Genomic DNA, 9,665 nt, shown 5'->3' on the forward strand with positions numbered 1-9,665 from the left:
ACTGATGGATCAGTTATGTTTTTTGTTTTCTCTTTCAAAGCAGCATTGTTTTTTTTTTTCAGATCTTTATTCTCATTTTCCAGCTGCTGAATTTTCCGAAGCAACAGTTCACCGTCATTGCTGCCACTCATCACTTGTGCCCTCCTCTTTTTCATATTGATCATTTTCATTTATTACACTGGCAGGATCAGCCAACACCGTCCTGTAAGCTTGTTTCCCTACTACTTGTTGACTTTGTAGATTTTTCAGTTGCGCTAGCTGGCAGTGCATCACTGTTGTTCTCTCTTCCGATTTTTTATTCATTTTCAGCTTCAGACAGTATTTCGTTCACAGTTCTTTTACGTCCACGTTTTTCTGCCCTGCCAGACCTCACTGCATCTTCCCGTTACACTTTTAGCTGCAATTCATAAAATTAACATCAGCTTAACCCTCCCTGTACCACTACTCCAATTTTAGCCCCAACTCGTTTTTACTGATAAAAGCACGTTTTTCTGATAGAAATGCCATAAGGAAAGTCTTAGAATCAAGGCCAATTTACATTGGCCTTGCTTAGATTCATTTCAATCTACTTTCATCAGTGAAAACGAGTTGGGGCTGAAACTTAAATAGGCTTATACCTAAATAACACTGGTAATGCTTTTGCTTCATAGGTAGGCTATATAGCTCTAAGCAGCACAGAGGCATACAATAATCATTTAGAAAATTCATCAGTTTATCCTACCTTGAGGTAAATTAAGGGATGGAACTGCAGTATCTGTCAATGGCCTGTAACTCTTGGGTGCCTCAGTGCCTAAGAGATGATGTTTTAATTCATCCTTGTAGTCAGAACTTGTAAAATGCATGGAACATACCACTGCATTGTCTACATTGAACACATCACCTCGGGAACAAGCTTGAATCCACTGCTGTCTGCGATTTTTTTCCTTGGGAAACGAAATACTTACGCCTAAACCTGCTGTTTTTCTTTTCTTGTTATTGCATCCAAACACTGAGCAATTGTTCGGTATTTTTAGTTGTTTACAGCACGGTGGTGTAGAGAGTTTGATGAACACTCCAGCTAGCCCGGTGTCCACAAGCGATATGTAAACAGGAAACTCAGTCGTCAGGCCAAAGTACCCGAACGTCCCGCCAAAATTCAACCGTCAGTGAGCACTTAGCTGGGGTGGCGCGGGAAGTATGGCGTGGATGACGTCACCACCCCTCCTCCCCCGTTCTGTGCCCGCTCGGCTGGCTAACCAGTCTAGATTGACCTTGCGAAGGTAATACCAAGCTTAGTTAAGACATCCCGGAAGAGATCACCGATGAAGTTTGTTCCCCGGTCGATCTGTATTTCCTGGGGAATACCATAGGTGGTAAACATGTGGACTAGTTTAGACTATAGTTTTAGCATTGATGTTCTTAATTGGGAAAGCCTCAGGGTACGTAGTAGTTGGGTCAAGTACATTTAGGATGTATTGGTTATCCTTCTTGGTTCTTGTTAAGGACCCTACAACACCAGTGATTTTCTAAAATTGTTCGAAAGGAACTTCTAAAAGTTATAGGGGTAAGGAGGGATGGTTTGGTTAGGTTTGCCTGCAACACACTATGATATGAATTAACAAACGAGGCTACATCCTTCTGTAGAGCTGCTCATTGAAAATGACTCCACATTTTATCACAGGTTTTCGTGATACCTAAGTGTCCAGCTACGTTTTCATGAGCGATCTTTTATCACGGATGTTCTCAAGACCCCTGGCAAGATTATTTGATGGACTTCAGCCCATGCTGGATCGTCATTAAGTGTAGATGGTTTATACACTCGTAAGGATGTGGCCCTGGTAGTAAAATAATGGGTAGTGAATGACCTGATCCTTTGGAACGACTTGGGAGTAAAATTTGGTTAATGATTCATCCTCTTTTTGGGCCACAGAGTTTTTGTAGTGAACAATTGATTTAGATTCACTTGAGCTGGAGGAGTCGGGAGGTTTGGGCAAAGACTGAGCAGGAACTTAATCGTCCTGGGCGGCTTGTGCTCGGGTCACGATACAAACCGCAAACAAATTAGGTTGTTCCAGTTCAGGTTCCCCCAGTAGAATTATATGGGAGTGATGAGTCTTTAATAACAAGGGGTGGAAAGACTGCACCACCGGCCAAGTTATTAGCCAGTAAAAACTCACCATTAGGTTTGGGCAAAGATTGATCACTACTGACCCCAACAATCACTTCTCCCTTCACTATAGGACTGTCAAGGTGTATTCTGGCTAACGGGAGTGGAAATAGATCATGAATATCCTTTAAATGCACCTTTTCACTTTACTTTTTTTTTTTTTTGGAAATAGATCATGAATATCCTTTAAATGCACCTTTTCACTTATTTTTTCAATCCCAGGGATTTTTTTTTTTTTTTTTCAATCCCAGGGACTGCTGATTTTAAGACAAGTGACTGGCCTCCCGCAGTATCCCTTATGATATTTATTGAATATTTTAAGCTATCACGAAAGGAGACTGATCTTGACATAAATGGGGTAAATAACTTAAGAGGGATCTGTTTTCGTGGTATTAAACGAGGCGAATGGTTTGGTAAAAGCACCTTTGCTACTTTGCACTTGGGATTAGGGCAGTCTCTTACGATGTGGCCAGGCTTTTTGCAAAATGAACACACTGGAGAGAGCTTCTTACTACTAACGACCGACTTACCCTTGTTTACAGCACCTGCACCGGACTTCACAACTGACTCAGCCTTCCTCTCTCCCATGGGACCTGGTTGGTGAATCAATGAAAACACTTCTGCAATTTCAGCAGCTTTAAGTAAGTCTGTCTCGTCTCTGCTGGTGATATGCATTACAAATGAGGCACCTTCCGTTTAAATTCCTCTAAGGCAATCAAGTTTACTAGCTGGTCATACGTGGTGACTGAAGCCGACTTATGCCGCTTTTGCAGCGCTCTGTCATCTGATGCGAACTGTAAGTGCAGCTCTCTGTACTTATCTGATGCGAACTCCAATTATGTCTGGGGCTGGAGTTTTAACGGTTTTCCTAAATTTTTGTTTGTAACCCTCTGTTGTAATGGAATATGCTGCTAGAATACCTTTCTTAACTGAGGTACAATCAGGTTATTTTCTAGACCTCCCTAGATAGCTTAAGCTTTCTCAGTGAGCTTGGGCTTTAGGAGCCATGTCCAATCCTCCTGAAGCAATTCAAAGTGTTCAGCAGAGGATTCTAATTCCCTGAAAAAACTTTCGGGATCTTCATCTGAGAATTGTGGTAAGAGGGACAAATATTTAGTGATCTTTGCCTAGTGATCTTTACCTTGTTTGGAGGTTGTTTTTGCAAGAGGAGTAACTGGTGAGCTTTCTCTGCTCGTTTCTCATGTTGTCTTTGTGTAACCTCATGCTCTGTTCCTTCTGACCTCGTTCTCCTTGTTTCTTATGTTCTGTCCCTCCTCCTCCTCCTCCTCCTCCTCCTTCTGCAAGGCTTTTTTCATTTTAACTTTTTTTTTCTATTTCTAAAAGGATATTAGGATCTTTTTAGTCTACCTCGAGTCTTTCACTAGGCCTAGGTTCTTCAAGATGAGTGTCATTCTCTAAAATGAGTGTCATGGTCATCTTTTCGAATGTCATGTTGGAATGGAATCCCGAAACGACTAGCAATGTATTTTAGTTGATCCTTGATTACTTTGGAGGATAAGTTCTTCTACAGAAGGATTTCCTACAAATTCTTTATGGTGTATGAATATCGCCATTTTGATGTACTCACTTCAGTAGAAAATTAAAAAAAAAAAAAGATTTGATGTCAAAACTCTACCACAAGTTATCTCTTAAGTTTCACTGGAGTTAAAGCCTTGACATAAGATTCGAGAAGGTCGCGAAGGTCGCGAATAATCGCGAAGACGGGATTTTCACCCTTGGACACGAGTTAACAACCTTTTAAGAGGGGTGAGACCCGTGATAAACCTTTCCTTCACAGATATAACTAGCCGTAGGTCAGTGAATGATGTACCTCACAACAAACAAGAGTACTCTTGTTTGTACTAAAATACTCTAAAGTACTCTCGAGTTTAGATTAGTCTAGACTAGTTACTCGTGAGGAAATTAGGAACTGACTTGGAGCTTCATGTCCCCGAATGAGTGAGCACGAGTCTCGGAGCAGTATGCGAGTTAAGTGAACTACACCACGGAATAATCCCTAGCTGAAACCGATACAACTACTGATGTGAATACCTATTCACCAGGCCTATCGTGAAATATTTAAAGGCAAGGTCACCGTGCACCCACCAGCAGATACTCGTGAGATACCCGAAGAAGTGACGAAAAACGAGTGAATAGTGTGGTTACGTATGTGTCAGTGGGTATGTATGCCTGAAAACCTTAACAAGTCAGAAACAGTGATTACTTAACTTGCAGTTACGTTAACATACAAATGACATACCAGTTAATAAGATCCTTTCCCGGACAGGCCCCCCCAATATATGTTACAAGCACGGGTAGGAGTTGGTTGACTAGGGGTGTGTTGTAACCTTTCTTGTAGCATATGAAATAAATCTTACAATCATTAAATTAAATATTCACTACCTGAAGCGGGCATAGCGCGTGCAACTTTACTAGAACACAGTGATCCCGCTTGGGTCCAAGTGATCTTCTAAACCAAACTTCTTGTCCTACAGTTAACATAACATATACAAGCGAATGAGCAATGAAGGAATCCAAAACGTAACGAAACATATACAAGTTAATAAGCAACAAAGTGAATGTAACATGTACCAAATAATATGCAATAAAGAAAACGATTATATACCCAAAATACAACACAAATATAAATAGCTCAGGCGTATACGTGTGTGAGTGTTCGTCACGTCTTCTTCTAACTCACGCCGATGTAAGAATCCACGCAGCAGGAGGGATGATGGTTCCAACTGCGAGAAGCGAGTGAGACTGACGAAGTGTGGAGGTGGAAGTCAGTAGTAAGCTCGGTTAGCTTCATCGAGACGTAAGTCGAGACGTGTTTCCAAAGCTTCGTCTTTATGATACCGCCACGGTGTGGTCGAGACAGTATTCGAAGCCGATGGTTAGTTTGAGAGATGAGTGGTTGGTGAGGCGAGTACAAGGGCCGTAATAATAATAATAATAATTATATATATATATATATATATATATATATATATATATATATATATATATATATATATATATATATATATATATATATATATATATATATATATAAAGCTTTGATTTTCAAACTACCCTCCTACGGCTTCTATCCTTCTCTCTGTAACTTCATCTCAAGTTTCCTTTCTGACCGTCCTATTGCTGCTGTGGTAGACGGTCACTGTTCTTCTCCTAAATCTATTAACAGTGGTGTTTCTCAGGGTTCTGTCCTGTAACCCACTCTCTTCTTATTATTCATTAAATGATCTTCTAAACCAAACTTCTTGTCCTATCCACTCCTACGCTGATTATACCACCCTACACTTTTCCGCGTCTTTTCATAGACGTCCAACCCTTCAGGAGGTAAACATTTCACGCAGGGAAGCCACAGAACGCTTGACTTCTGATCTTTCTAAAATTTCTGATTGGGGCAGAGCAAACTTGGTATTGTTCAATGCCTCAAAAATTCAATTCCTCCATCTATCAACTCGACACAATCTTCCACACAACTATCCCCTCTTCTTCAATGACACTCAACTGTCCCCCTCTTCTACAGTGAACATCCTCGGTCTGTCCTTTACTTATAATCTGAACTGGAAACTTCACTTCTCATCTCTAGCTAAAACAGCTTCTATGAAGTTAGGTGTTCTGAGACGTCTCCGCGAGTTTTCCTCACCCCCCCAGCTGCTAACTCTGTACAAGGGCCTTATCCGTCCATGTATGGAGTATGCTTCACATGTCTGGGGGGGTTCCACTCATACTGCTCTTCTAGACAGGGTGGAATCGAAAGCTTTTCGTCTCATCAACTCCTCTCCTGTAACTGACTGTCTTCAGCCTCTCTGTCACCGCCGCAATGTTGCATCTCTAGCTGTCTTCTACCGCTATTTTCATGCTAACTGCTCTTCTGATCTTGCTAACTGCATGCCTCCCCTCCTCCCGCGGCCTCGCTGCACAAGACTTTCTTCTTTCTCTCACCCCTATTCTGTCCACCTCTCTAACGTAAGAGTTAACCAGTATTCTCAACCATTCATCCCTTTCTCTGGTAAACTCTGGAATTCCCTGCCTGCTTCTGTATTTCCACCTTCCTATGACTTGAATTCCTTCAAGAGGGAGGTTTCAAGACACTTTTCCATCAATTTTTGACTACTGCTTTGACCCTTTTATGGGACTGGCATTTCAGTGGGCATTTTTTTATTGGATTTTTGTTGCCCTTGGCCAGTGTCCCTCCTACTTATAAAAAAAAAAAAAATATATATATATATATATATATATATATATATATATATATATATATATATATATATATATATATATATATATATATATATATATATATATATATATATACATGGAAATCAGTGAAAGCAGAAAATATGGAAACACTGATAAGGTAACGTAAGATTGTGTGATAATTTAGAAACCGGTGTGAATAAATGAGCATATGTATTACAAAGCTTGTCAAAATAGATTATATAGACAGAGATAATACAGCATAATCATACTCATGGCATTGACAATATAAGTGTGAATTATCTCATTGATAAAGCGGGAAATATTACTTAAGTAAAGAAATAGTCATGATATGAGATAAAAATTATTATATTCATACTACAGCACGGACAAGACGTGGACGATAGTGGCTTGAAGATAGTTGAGGAAAGACTGTAAATACAAATAGAAGTAAAACACTGGACATTATGTTTTCAACATATTTTCTGAGTCCATTTTATATTAATTTCTGGTGACATTTCTTTTTCTTATTCCGTCCTCTACCTTTTCTATGAAGCTATACAGTGTCCATGAACAATGAAACACTGATATTGTCACACAGTGCTGATAATGAAACTTGCAATCTTCTGAGTAGCTGCTAAGGCGCAGGATAGTTTATTAGGATCTACATCGTCCTTGGGGAAACTGGTGCAGGAAGAAAGGGAAGAAAATTTGGTGGCTGGATTAGTTGTTACGGCAGAAATTAATGCCTCGAGAGGTGCGACGTCACAATCAGGATCCTTAACGTGGATAAGTTTAGATGGGGGTGAGTGTCTTCCTCTGAATGATATGAGTTTGATGTGTGTGTGTATTCAATGACCTGCATTCTTTAATGCTGTAGCTACGCGTGCCATATAATACATAGTCTAATGCAGTCAAGAAAATGGCCATCCTTATGGTACAAACGACAACAAACAGGAAATAAAGATTTAGGAAGTGAACGTGTTCTGCCGGGTGAGACTTAGCTCGTGGGCCACAGCCAGCTGTATACCACTTCTCTCTACTGATCATAATCTCGAACTGTGTTATGTTGTGTATTTTGAGTATGATTGTTAGGGTGTGCTGACTACACGTATAGACAAGTTTCTGGTTTCTGGATTCAAGAAAAGAAGTTCATGGGAGTGATGGCATAACTATTCATTGGGTTGTGATAGGTAAGTTTTGACTTTGGCATACAAGTCATTATCATTCATTGTAGGAAAATTATGATATGAGAAAAGGATTTTATACTGACTCTAACTTTATCATTCTCTATGCACGAAGTGTTTACAGTTTTTTTTTATGAATATTAACCTTATTTTGTGGACGTGTGTGTGTGTGTGTGTGTGTGTCAGTGAGGACTACATTACCGTAAGTACCTCCATTTTGATTCTCCAAACCGAAATGTTTTCAGTTGTTGTTTCGTTTTGAAGGTCAAGATTAATTTGGACTGCATCACTCGCCACTCCTTCATTTCAACGATAATGTGGCTTTTATTAGGGAAATCAACATCTCAAGCATTTCAAATTCTTTGAGGATATTCTACATTAATTTTCGATGTATGCTGCCGTATGCCGGTAGGAAATCTAGAGATAGTTGGTAGAGATCCTTATAAAATCATTAGTTTTTTTCTTTTTTTTCTATTATCTGCTTTACTGTGTGAATATGATAAAATGTCGATCTGTTCTTGACTCCGCTTTGGTATTCTCCAACTGCTGCTTTGGCGTGTGGTATTAGACATTTTAGTAGTATTTTCGTAAAAGCTTTGTACAAGACGCACAACAGGACTATATGCCATTTTGATGTGTTTCCTTTCTTATGTATGGAAAAAATAATACTGTTTCTTCATCGGCGTGGTATCTCCTCTTCCTTCCATATATTAAGCACAAGTATGATAATTTCTTCCTTCAGTCTTTCTCTTCTTGTTGTTGGACGCCTTCATATATGTTCTGAAGGCATACAAAAAAGTCATCTTTATTATTGTCGGTTGGCTCATGTGTTGTTGTTAGTGTTATACTTAAACATTTATGTTTGGTCCCAATTTTGGCTCTCCCCTCATTAATTCATGTGAATGCCCGTACAGCTCCAGTTACATTATCGTGAATTTAAAATCCAACACCATTTTGTCTTCTACTACACAAGCTATTTTCACTTCACACGTTTACTGTTAGCTCTTCTTAATTAAATCTTCTATCAGGTGTGGTTATGCATTTCACATAAAAAGAATAATTTATTGATTAATTACTAACTTGGTATTATTAACTGATAAACCAATGGATTTTGTACCCAGTATTCATTTAGTCGAGGTTACCATAGTGTCAGTTGGCGTGTCTTGAATATTCGCCTCTTCCTTGCTGGTCTAGCTGGAAATCTTCATACCTAGCAAGAAGGAAAAAGGTTGTAATCAAAAGATCGTTGTCGATGAAGTCCATACTTTGTATATAAACGACGTCCATCTCTTCTGCGTCCGTTGACCATTGCCAAAAAGGAATAATAAGAACTGTGCCTAAATCCAACAACATATTTGCCTCACCCTAGATATTCCAGTCGCCGTTCACTGGTGAGTGGCAACTCAAACTTAAGAGACGCTATTTTATTTATTTATTTTTATTTATTTATTCATTTTATTTATTTATTTTTTTTATTAATTAGACTCCAAACGCTGCCCTAGAAAGCCCTAGAACCCAGAGTTGTAAGGAGTAGCGACTATATTACTTATGTTAATAAATTAGGATTACTCATTAATTTTTTATAAAATACAAATACTTTTCCTCAAGTATTCAAATACAAATGAGAATACTTTGATTTCTAATAACAATATTTTTCTAATACAAAGAATATATTCAAATACTGCATTAGAATGCATTCGAATGCGGCAACTACATTTCTTCTGGTCATGACGGCAAATGACAAGCTTTCTGCTTCTTCTTCAACTTTAAGTCCACAAGACGGAAACCTTTACTCTTGAGCTAGTAATATTGTTCGGAAACGCTATTACTCCCTAGGGATCTGCTTCCAGTTTTAGGACTCTGTACTCAGACTAAACACATAACACATTTACTTTTGATACGTCCAAGTAAAGTCGATTCCGGTATTACAGTCATTTAGCGCATGTTTAACAAAGACTTTATACTCGTGTAGGATTTCGCTAACGCATAAAAAAATAAAAATAAATGAAAAAAATATCCCTTAAAAAGATCCTTTTGATCACTTGCCTTAACTAAAATCGAGTTTTTCTAAAAGACTTCATAGGTTCTATCAAACCAAAATATACTCCTTTTCTACATTCCGA

This window comes from Scylla paramamosain, chromosome 27, assembly GCF_035594125.1.
Source record: "Scylla paramamosain isolate STU-SP2022 chromosome 27, ASM3559412v1, whole genome shotgun sequence".
In the NCBI taxonomy this organism is placed as follows: domain Eukaryota; kingdom Metazoa; phylum Arthropoda; class Malacostraca; order Decapoda; family Portunidae; genus Scylla; species Scylla paramamosain.